Here is a 12,162-nt window from a genome sequence, read left to right as displayed (position 1 = left end):
GACTTCGAAGATATAACTGTCAACAGTTACGTGGTGGACAAGTTGCGAGTGCGATAATTGTTTGTTTGATGACAGGAGCTATTTCGTCTTGTCCTCAGTCAGAAGCAGACCCAAATGATTCGCTTCCTAATCCAGTCCAGAGAAATTAGAACTAACGACGCGGTTGTTGAGGCCAATAACATCAATATTATCGGCGTATGCCAGCAGTTGTACACCCTTAGAGAAGATTGTACCTGCTCGATTATGTTCTGCAGCTGCAGGAGTCCTCATCTTTGAAACCTCTCTTAAAATACGACGGTTCTAAAAGATCCCCTCCGATCTTGACAAAGCTTCCGCAACATTTTTAAAAACGATGATATTTTCACGAGTCTTTTCCAAGATTTGGCGCATGGTAAACATCTGGTCATTTCTTGATTCCTGGCCAGGTCTGAAACCACACTGATAAGAGTTGAATAATTTTAATTATCGTAACAATCACCGAGTGCACTTTATGTACTATACTTCAGAAAAACAAGTGTATACTAAACACTAAGGACTATTTTGTTGAGACATTTGGCACTGATGTCGCTGACAGTCATACCAACCCAAAACAATAAAAAAAATTTTATTAAAGAGTCTTACTATTTTTTGCCCACTGAAATTGTTGCGATATCTAGGTTAATTATCTGTGACAAAATTTATGAAGATACCTTGTCAAATAAAAAAGTTTTTATTGCAATGACTTTAATTTTACAGGCCAATTCGTATGGCAGATATAGGCTATGTTTGTCGAATCTCAGCAATGTCATCATTGATTTTAGGGCTGGATTTTATAATAATAATTCATAATCTTTCATACAAACACTTTACTTCGATGGCTCACTTTCTATGGCAGCTATGTGCAATAGTTGTCCGTTTCAAGCAATTTACTTGTATTTAAAGATTATAGTGTTCCCTTAGATAATGATCCATGCATCAGAAGTCTATCAAAAAGTTTTCCATACAAGGGCTAGACTTTGATCGGTCAGTTCGTCAGTTCGTCTTATGCTCTCACAATAGTATGTCGGCTCGAGGTTCTTTAGTTACGAATATACATTTTCTAATCATTAAACTCATGTTACAACTTTATTTTGGTACTGCCATTGAAGATGATGAAGCTGAGAATGAATAATACATTTATTTAAAGTCGAAAACTCTACCTAACGCACATACAATTAATAATTAACTTCACTGAAATGAAAACATTATGCATAATGAGATAAAATCGAGGATAATTTAAACTTGAAAAGGGTATTTAGTTTCCTTTCAGCACCCTTTACAACATTTCGACTACGGTGTTGAAGTGTGTAAATTTGAAGCTTTTTTTCATTGTTAACACCTTAATAATTTGTGCTAATTAATCACGACATTAACTAATACAAATGTTTGTAACCAGCTCAAATATCTRTGACCGCAGTTGCTTTAACAGCTTCTCTAAAGCCTTAACGTGCCTTCACTGCCGGCCATTAAAAGGCAATGGCTTTTTCACCCTGAAGAAAAGAAATGTATCACTTCGAATAATGCACATGTAAATGGCTTCGGTAAGCTTTTAATTTCCGGCAACTTCCGCCGCAAAGGTGAAATAATATATGAGCATAATTAACATATTGAAGTATTCTTTATTAAAGGGTAAAAATCGTAGATTTTATTATATACAGTTCATTGTTCAGTTATAATGATTTCAGAGGTGGAAATTTCTAAAGAGAAGTTAGAGTCAATATCGTGACTAATACCTAACACATACCATGGTATGTAAAGAGTTAAAGGAGTCAAATAGAATATGTTGCAAGAAATTCTACTTGCGCCTGAACAAAGTTCACAAATTATTCAACTTTAATACAAAAATTCCTGTTCTGTAAAGAAAGTGTTTAGCGCGTAATTGAGTGACTTATGGTCAATATATTCGGTCTACTGAGCATACTATTCGCAACACCATCATCCATAACCATCAATCAATGGATTTATTGAGAAAATACTTCTTTCTAAGCTTTTTCTTGTGATGGCATGTAAATTCTAAAGTCTATTTGGTTAATCTAGCTTCGATTCAGGCCTTGGAGCAAAATATCACGCGGGTCACTCAACACTTACCCGTCGAAATGCTCGAACTAGTCAATGAAAATAAAACTCAACGGATGGACAATCTGATACTTAGACGTGGCGAACGTTTGGAAGAGATAATCTTCAAAAATAATTTCCAAAGAACGTTATTTGGAATGATACTCGTAATAAACATTCCATATGAAATTTGAAGTTTTTGTGATTTTTCATTAMAAATGTAGCGAACATCTCGAACCCACCTGCGTCGCGAGCATTCAACATAACCTMCTGAGTGTTGATTAATGATAATTTCCTTGTTGCATGATTTCCTCCGACATAAACACCGAAAGTCTGCTTAATTGCGACAATAAACATACAAATGGACTATACCCATATATACATGCTCACATACATATACACACTTATCTCATATATATACTTCAATGCAATGCGTGTTTATTTGACAGCCTAAATCACAATGTTATTTATTTGAACATATAATGGCAAACGGTTGAGGTCACGGCAGGAAGCACAGCTTTGGTCAATGTATATTATATTTGATTTATGTGGCTGTGTGCGCACGAAGCCCCACATTATTTTTAGCCCCACAAAGTTAACAAGAACGGCATGCATAACTCTTGGCTATATATACATATATATATATACCTTTCAGAAGACTAATTCAATGTGTGAGATGTATTATTGATTTCTTAAATAAATGTGATAGCCTCTCCATTTAATAACAATGTGTCTATACGACAAAAATTAATAATTGACACGATTCTACCCCTAGCAAAAATATACCCAATTTTGGGATTCCAAACTTCTGTTTGTCTGCATACCGTTTATTTCAGTCAATATATAAGAGATCTTAGAAAAATTAAGTGAATGTTTAAAATGGAACCTTATCCTAGCCGAATGTATCCAATATATATATATTTTCAACTTTGTAACAAAAAAAAAGTATTCGGAAATTTTAATTAATTTCCCCAGGTAATTTGTATTTCAAAAAATGTATTTTGCCAAGTTGGCATGATTCTTACTATGTCAAATAAGAGCCACGAGTGCGGAATAGTTGCGAATGTTAGAAAAGGTTTACGTGCCTCGTTCTGCAAACCTTCGACCATTTCAACTAATAAAAATAATAAAAAGCTGAAGGATATGGTGCTCGAAAATCGTCAGACAAGTGGTAGAGAGATGGCAAGAGAGCTCGACATCTCTCTCGAGTCGTACGAAACGCGTTCTTGCTCGACTCGTCCCAATAAAGGTGAATTTTTTGACAACAAGAGTAACGTAGATCGGTCTCTTTGTACTGGCTTGATCATGCGAATTCCGATCTTACATTAATGAAGAGCATTAAAACTGCCGATGCGACATGGTTTTATGAGTTTGACATGCAAACAGGTCAACAATCATCGGAATTTGACAACAAGAGTAACGTAGATCGGTCTCTTTGTACAGGCTTGATCGTGCGAATTCCGATCCTACATTAATGAAGAGCATTAAAACGGCCGATGAGACATTGGTTTATGAGTTTGACATGCAAACAGGTCGTCGGAATGGAGGAATAAACGGAGCCGAAACCAAAAACCACACCAAAGCCGCTCAAAAACCAAAGTGATGTTAACTGTTTTTTTTTTTCGATGTTCGTGATTTGGTGCATCATGAATTTGTTTCGGATTGACAAACGGTCAATTAGGAGTCCTATATGACCGTATTGAGGCATTAGCCTGAGATCACCCGTCGAAAATGGACGGACTTGTTGAAGAAAAATTCAGAATTTTACACAATGATAATGCAAAATCGCATTGAGCCAAAAACGCAATGAATTCCAGCAATCAACCACCTTATTCAACAGATTTGTCTGTGTGTGATTGTTCCCCAAACTGAAATTGCCGCTCCAAGCAACCCCTTTTTCAGTCAATCGAAGTGATAAAACAGCATTCGCTGAAGGAACTGAATGTCATCCAAAAAGTGCTCATGAAAACTGTTTCGAGCACTGAACTTTCATAGACATAATGTACTAAATATGCCCCTCAATCCCATTATAATTACTTCCATCTCACTGGTTAAGTTTTTCCTAATCCCAATCTTATCTAGTATATTAAATTTAGCCTCTTTGGTTGATTCAACATATAGTGTATCTCATTTGATTTAACTAGGCTGATGCTAATACTCATATCTCGATTATGAAGCAAAATTTAGTAATGAGACTAAGTGACTAAGCTATGGCATAGGTAATTAAGGCACTTATGTAAGTCGGTTGTAATCGTTTCACACTTTGGTTGAATAACGAATGTTGCCAACACCTGAATTCTTGGTTTTGATTTCTGCGAGAATATAAAATAAATTTACTCGCATGCATTATTACTCAAAAATGCATTTTCATTAGTTGAATCAATTATACAAGGTTGTGTCGATAGCCCAATAGCGGCAAGTTGTCAAAACAACTGGATCCATACTGTCAAAATCAGCCGTATTTATTTGTTTTTATGATTCAAAAAAAAAAAAAWGAAAAATCACACAAAATATGAACAGAAATTTCATGAGAAAACCAAAAAACAACTGATTTTGTCATTATGGATACAAATATTTCTTTGGAAAAGGAAGCACGTTTCAACCAACAAAACCTGTTTTTAGTTGAACATGGTTGAAGTCCTTCAAACATTTATGCTTGAATCATAAAGAGAAAACAAAAAGGCTGATTTTGACATACGAGTTTTAACACTTTTGACAAATTGTTGTTTTCGGATTGAAGTTACATAATTCAATCTTGGTTGGCCTGAACTTTTCAACCCAAAACAGAAAGAAAATTGACGGAAGAAATTCTCAGTGTCGTTTCCCTCCACAAAATGCAAGGGAGATTGTGCATCTTCACCTTTGGCGTGCTTGTGGGTTACATCATCTTACCCAAAATTAAAGAAAAGTAAACAAAAAATTAATCAAAATTAAATATGGGAAAATATGGAAAAGTATGAAGCAATAAGTTAAATGTGTGAGTTGAAATAATTAATTGTTTCCTTCTTTGGTGAATTTTCACTGAATTGTGTGTTTTCGTTACAGTATCGAATAACGATTCATGAATACTCATGTGTGGTCGTTGGATATACGAAATCGTTGCTAACTAAAGCAACAAAGAGCGTTGGAAATGCATAATAGTCCTCTCTGTTGCAAGACCGCATATTCAGAGCATTTCTTTTCATTATCGCTCGTTTCGTTCATTTAAGGGGATGTGTGTTCCGGAAGGCCAAATTTCGAGTGTTTTTTGGTAGTTGTTATATTTTTTCATGAACTTATATTCATATTTCAGAGAATATGAAATGGTTAGTTCATACACTCACCCGGATTTCAACTCGTCTCGTCGTCCGGGTCATTTCTATAACCCCATATATATCTCGTTTATTCTTAGTTGATTGGCATGAACTATCGTCATATGAACGAAACTATTACACTATGATTATTGTGCTATGGTGCAACAGGTTGCGAGAATAAAAAATAATAAATTTTTCTTTGAAGTTTCTACCCTTTCGGGCATCGGAAGTATTAAGCAATTACAGATAAAACCAAAAACAGAAGAAAAAAAGTTTATTACGGCTTCATCGAAGCTATAATACTTATGTATATACTTGTATATAACTTCATGGGTTTTTTGGTTAACAAAGGAATTTTTTCCATCGATATCACAAAAACTGAGGGATTACTTCATAAATGTACAGACGGAATGGATGACTAAATCAACTCAGCTCGTCACGCTGATCATTTCCCCTATATACCCTGTTCCGAGTATAAAAATGCTAAAATTTTAATTAAAGCGTTAGTAACTTTCAAAATAGGAAATGTTTGAGTGACTGCGGTAATATAGCAAGGCATCATATTCGAAATGTTGCGGTATAAGTATGCTCGCGGATCGATGATCGACTGCATGTTATTGGAGAATGCCCGATGTACTCGGATATTAGKKATCGTGATATAATATTATGGGGATTAGCTGGACTGACGGACCTTTAGACTTACGTATTTATCGGTGTGATCTCCACTAGTCGGAATGCCGAACAGTTAAGGTTGTTTAGTTGGCGAAGACATATAATGACATATAATGTCCAACCCCTGATCAGCAGTCCACAGCAGTATGAAAGCTCAACTGGCAGTAGTTTCAACAACAAAGCCTGACCGGGGACTTAATTCTGGCACCACGGGAAGCAGAAGCCTTTGAAGTTCGCTTCAACCTGCTCATGCGGATTGTTCCCACGAGAAATATCGTGGAGGTTATGTTTAAAAGACGGCAATAACTGTCACTTTGTCGGTTGATAGTGCAGTTGAATTGTAACCAGGTGCCGTACCCAAAGTACGGCAGAGATTTTAGTGGAGCCTCGAACCCTAGCTACGTATATAGTTGGTGTATCCATTCCATACAGCCAACTGGTACAGAAAATGCCAAGCAGGTACCCCCGTTAAACATATTTGATTCTTTTGCATGTGCAAGTCAGCTGCTACATAAGAAAAATATTTTTCCAAATCCAATCTGCAATCTACATCTAGGTGTTGTCCTCTATAAACTCACTTCCACAAAAATATTACGCTGTATTTCGGTTAAATTTTAAATAGTAAAATTACTGTTATCGGTAAAATAACCTGAGAAACCATAAGGACGGCGTGATCTCAGGTGACGCCACGGCGTAAGATCAGTAATCTAAGCTAACCTATAAGATGGTGTTCAAACATGAAAACAGCAACTTATTCTGGACGATATTGAATATTTAATTTCTCATAAAATCATTGAATTKCTTATCACTCAGCAAATATGATGTRCATATTCTTCAAATTATTTAAAAAATATAATAAAGCTACTCAAATTCTCAAACAATGTGAATGAGTTGTTAGCTCAAGTAAAGATGGTTAGTTTTTTAGTGATATTTGGTTTAGGCTTCATTTGCGGCTATTTTTTTTGCCACAGCATGTGAGCGAAATTAAGTGGACATATGTGAGTACAGATCTACGTTACTACATACATATATACATACTTAAAGAATTCTAATAATTAATATATTTTTTATTACTCGTATAGCTGTTATGATTTCACTCTAAAATCCTGTATCTAAAACATTTGTCTCTGTTTTCTTTGTAATTCTTATTGAATTTATCTATTTTGTTGACATTTCGCTTTGAGAAAAAAGCAAAATTACAAATAATTGAAAACGATTTCAACTTCTTTCCGCAAAATGCAAAGCCTGACACAAAGAAAACTCTGCATYTTCACCTTTGGCTTGTTTGTTGGATATATTATTTCGCCGAGGAGGCGCTAAGAGGAATAAAAAATTTGCGAGGAATACGAAATTTGCGAGAGTGTATACTATTTATTTTCAATAGTGCTGCTGTTTTTTGATTGTAAGTGTTGCTAGTCTGTGAACCTTACTTTGATTGCTTCTGCGCGCTTGTCTCTCATTTGTGKTTTACTTTCAGCATTGAACTCTAATCTAAACATAAAACTAAAGCAATTTCTAYTTACGAAGCTGTCTAAACAATTTTCTCTTAAAATTTTAAAAGCGAGTTACATTAGTTAACGAAGAAMCCGCCTTGGAATGACCGAACCGTTGATCATTTTTTGCATGGGCACTTTGGCTGGCGTCATATTGGTGTAAGCATCCAGAAATGTTAACTGGTGGTACATTCTTAGAATTATTTTGGCATTTTTCTCAAATAGATATGGGTTCCATGCTAAGKGTTTTAGGTTGAAGTATATTTATGTTTTGTTCCCGAAAGAGATAGGGAAGTACAATATAAACCGCATGTCTAGAAATAATATTACAGATGCGGCTTCCTATATACAGCAGGAGCACTTTGACTTGTTACTGCAGCACATTGATCTCAACAAAGTTTCAAAATAAGTAAGATTTTCAGTTGTAGTCCAAGGCTTTATCTAGATTCTACCAAAAATAGGCAGGAATCTGAAGAAATGCTATCTTTTCTGTGACCTGTCTGTCTGTTTCCTTATTGGAACAGCATGCTCTCTTTTAATGTGTCCTAATTTAGTATTTTTGTTGTTTACAAACAAAGTCAACTCATAGATCATAGTAAAAACGCTCTCATATGAGATGCACGAAACTTTATTTCGTTCGGTGTCGGCAAACGTCTTTTCGCTTTTTATTATTCACTGAAATAAATTTTAAATGTGTTGGCACGAATTAAGAAACAGTCTTGGAGMGTCTTAGAATGACTCCTAAATAAAAAGTTATTAACCAAATACCTTGTCTGTGGTTAGCTCAAGTTTCGAAAATTATATATAATGACATTTTTCACTTCACGTAGCCTTTGTATTTTCCGTATAATTCTAGTCTGACATAAAATTAGAAAACTTTCAAAACAAAAGAGCAATTCAAATATATTAATATTTCTATTTGCCAGTAATATTCTACAAGGAAATCGGCTGGAAGGAAACAGAATGCTTGCAGATCGCCTGATAATATTTATATTTGGTGTTGCCATTGGCTACTTTATTGTGCCGAAATTGTGATTTTCATGTGACGCTAAATTCAAATATGTATTCAATTATAAAAGCAACAACAATGCGACAATAAAATTTCATTTACGTAATTAGGAAACGTTTTGAGTTTGTGGTAATTATAGTTAGCAWAGCAATTGAAATGCTTCGAGTCATTAAGGATGAAAAATACATGCTGAACTACACGTTTTCAAATTTCATATTGGTTTTGTTGTTGTATTAGCATATATATAATTTCGGAGAATGCCGCTGAGATGGTAATAACCAACGTAATAAGGCGTACGATTTGCCTTTTATCCTCAGAAAAAAGTACTTGAAAAAACAAAAAAATCATTGTAAGCTTTGCTTCATAGTTAAATTGAATAATCAAAGTAAATGTCAAAACCTAAAACTTCTAAATATTTYGTGTGAAAATTGTTGAAATTTTTAAAGAGACCTCTAAAATAACTAATCAAATCTTAACCTGGAATTGTGGCTCYTTCAATTGGAACCATGGATAGAATTATCTTATTCAGCCTTGGCGTCTTAGTGGGTTATTATATCTTGAGAAGAATGTAATTTGTAGAGTATGCATGAATATAATGGAATAAATTTTAATGAATATTGCTGCTGTGTGTCTCYTTGGAAAGAATAATTAATGTGTTCTTTTTCGATTTATGTGTAGAGGAGAATAAAAATTCGCTGTAAAAAAATTGTAAATAAATACATATTTATAATGATAAATACAACGATTTGATTTTGAACGATGGAATATTATATATAATGCATAAAGAAGTAAGTATACTTACATATGTACRTATGTATAAAGAAAGTATGAGAGAAGCAAGTATAACCATGTACCTTTTGAACACTCTTTTTAAAAGAAGTTTGTACTTTTGCTAGCCACACACATTTTAATTCCATTGAATAATACATAAGCTGACTCATCCCTTCGCAGATGCATAACACAGCTTGTGCAATAACTGAAGCCGCTCAACTTTTCCAAGCTACATCGCTTCCTTGTAAGGCCTTTCGAAAAGTTCCAAGAAGATCAGATATTCAACAATGAGACCTATTTCTGGCTCAATGGGTATCGAAACATGCGAAATTTCCGCATTTGTGACAAAAAACAACCTGAAGTGCATTTATTGAGAGAACACTTCGGTGTACAGCTAATTTCATATTATGGGCCGGTTGATTGGCTGTCAAGATCGTGTGAATAGCACACCATTAGGCTTCCTGTAAGGATATATAAAGTTTAAAACATCACGAGTCATMGACAATTGAACTTAAGAGATGGAACATTTCACTTGTAACCGCGACCAAAAAGATAATTAAAAAAAAAATAAATAATTAATGCTAATTAATGTTAGTTCGAATGATAATAAACATTTCTTATTAAATTTGAAATTTCTGTGCTTTGTTTTTAAGTAGGGAACTGCGAAATGGGTCAACATATACCCTCTCCAATCTTGTGAACAATATTTACTTACTCTACTTTCTTCTTTTTATCTTTRCAGGTAATTATTACTATATCAGACTTTTGATCTTAAGACGAGGACATGGTACGTAAATCACTATTTTCGTCAATTACATTTTTTAAATCTGATAACGATATGTTGAGCTTCACAATCTGAAGATCTGAACCATAAACAAAAGCATATTTTCCATTTCAATTGCTAGTGTTAAATTTATACTATTTTTCCATAAACTAAAATTTAGAATCGATTTGTCCTCTGACCTACATGCGTAAACTTCTTGTACTGCAAAGCAGGTAAAAAGGTTGTTTGCAGGTGGCATGTTTTTAAAACCGTCCAATTCTATTTGAAACGAAGTAAACGTAAAGGTGTGCATTGTTTCTTTATTTATGACGATCATACCTCACGTCTTACACCTAAATTCAATAATAATATATGACTAAAAAATTTATTTTTTTCAAAGCCTGTTTATTGTTTTCCCTATCATTCACTAATTATCTTCTTAAAAAAAAGAAATCTGACGCAAAGTATTCATAAGAAGAGTCAGAAAGTAAAGGTAAGCATATTGAGTCATTGAAGGACCCATTTTTTTAAATAAAAAAAATGTAACCATGTAAAATATATTTAATAAATAATATTTCTCTAAAAAACATATCTAAAACACAAAAAAAAATATGTTTCTATGTATATAGTCGGTGATTTCAAAACTCGCCATAATCATCTCTCAAAGAAATGAAAATAAATATTATATACAAGGAGAGGCGAAACTACCTGCCCCAGTAATACTATTCTCTAACTGTAAACTAAACATATTTTCAACGGTCCAATTATTTTGGAATCAAATCTGAATAAGCCTTTCAAAATAAAATATCTATCAATAGTCGGTAACTTAACAAATAAATGAAGAATTTGTGCCGTATCCTGTTTAGTTTAGGAAGCCAATTTTTTAATATTGAGTTCCGGTGGGGGTTAAAGACCTCACTCAAAAATCTCTCAATAATCAATTTAAAAAGAACTTGTTATATTAGTTATGATTTGAAACTTATTTAAAATGGGTTCACTATTCGTCACTTAGCCTTTTAAATTAAATAATCGGATACGCCTCTGCCCTTCAATTACGCACTATAGTCTAAGAAAAAATATAATGCTTTGATGCATGYGACTATTTAATTGCCTTTTAATGGAACCTAGTTAATAAGCAATGGGCCCGCATTTATGCAAATCCCAAAGGTACTCTCGGCGCAAATAAATAAATTCGGAAACACATGTGCTGTCATAAGTAATCAATTTGTAATAATAATATTTATTAGAACCTGTGTGTTAAGCGGGCTGAATGTGAGTTGTAGTTATTGGAATGAAGGAGGAGAGAGAAAATAAGATAAGCGCGGGGGGCGCGTTCACTACTAAAAACTATGGTGCAGTTTAACTAACAGCAAGCCCAGCAAAAATGGGGATGTATGTCACAGCTGCATAGAACTTTATTTTGAGAGCGTTCAATTATATTTTAGGTGTATATTTATGGTTATATACTGACTACAAATTTGGAAGTGAGCATATCGGTTGAGACTTCATACATAATATGGTAAATATTTAAAGCATAAACAGACAATATAAATATGAAATGACACTATTAATTAGAGTAAGGTTTTGGCATCTCAAGTCTGATCACCGTTCTTTTGATGCTCTCTCTTCCAATYGCTGGTCAGCTACAAACCCTAATATAACCTAACATATCCAAAGATATGTAAAAAATATTATAGTTGCCGAAATGTAGGGTTGTTTTATAGAGGCCCCTTGACATTGCAGGTTCTGCACAAAAAATAACAGTACGACGTAAACAAGCTCATTTTTTTTTTTTTGTCATTAAAGAAATAAATAATTTTATTGAAAGCCCTTGCCAAATGGATCTTCCTGTAAGACCTATAAGACAATGTGAGGTTGGTAACCAGATARAAATGCTCAACAATGCCAAATCCCTTGGTTATGATCAAATAAACGCAAGAGTGGTTAAATTGCTAACGAAAAAAGCACATAACCTTTTAACACTTTTATTCAATGCAATACTACGGCTTCACCTCTTTCCGTCACAATGGAAGTGCGCGGAAATCATTATGATCAGCAAACCAGGCAAACCTGAAAGCATGCTGAAGT

At 34.1% G+C, this 12,162-nt stretch overlaps 1 protein-coding gene and 1 long non-coding RNA gene across 12 annotated transcripts in view; both read left to right on the top strand.

Moving 5' to 3' along the window:
- Positions 1-12,162, top strand: part of LOC108968785 (potassium channel subfamily T member 2) — a 580,461-nt gene that overhangs the window by 388,288 nt on the left and 180,011 nt on the right. The gene's annotated exons all lie outside the window — the stretch shown is intronic.
- LOC108968795 lies at positions 7,206-9,282 on the top strand. Its single transcript, XR_001993357.1, has 3 exons — positions 7,206-7,440; positions 7,516-7,690; positions 8,458-9,282. It is a non-coding gene; the product is annotated as an uncharacterized LOC108968795 (long non-coding RNA).

The sequence above is a fragment of the Bactrocera latifrons genome, unplaced genomic scaffold (genome assembly GCF_001853355.1).
Source record: "Bactrocera latifrons isolate USDA-ARS-PBARC rearing strain unplaced genomic scaffold, ASM185335v1 scaffold_23, whole genome shotgun sequence".
NCBI classification, from domain to species: Eukaryota; Metazoa; Arthropoda; class Insecta; order Diptera; family Tephritidae; genus Bactrocera; species Bactrocera latifrons.
This window is presented reverse-complemented; position numbering and strand designations above follow the sequence as displayed.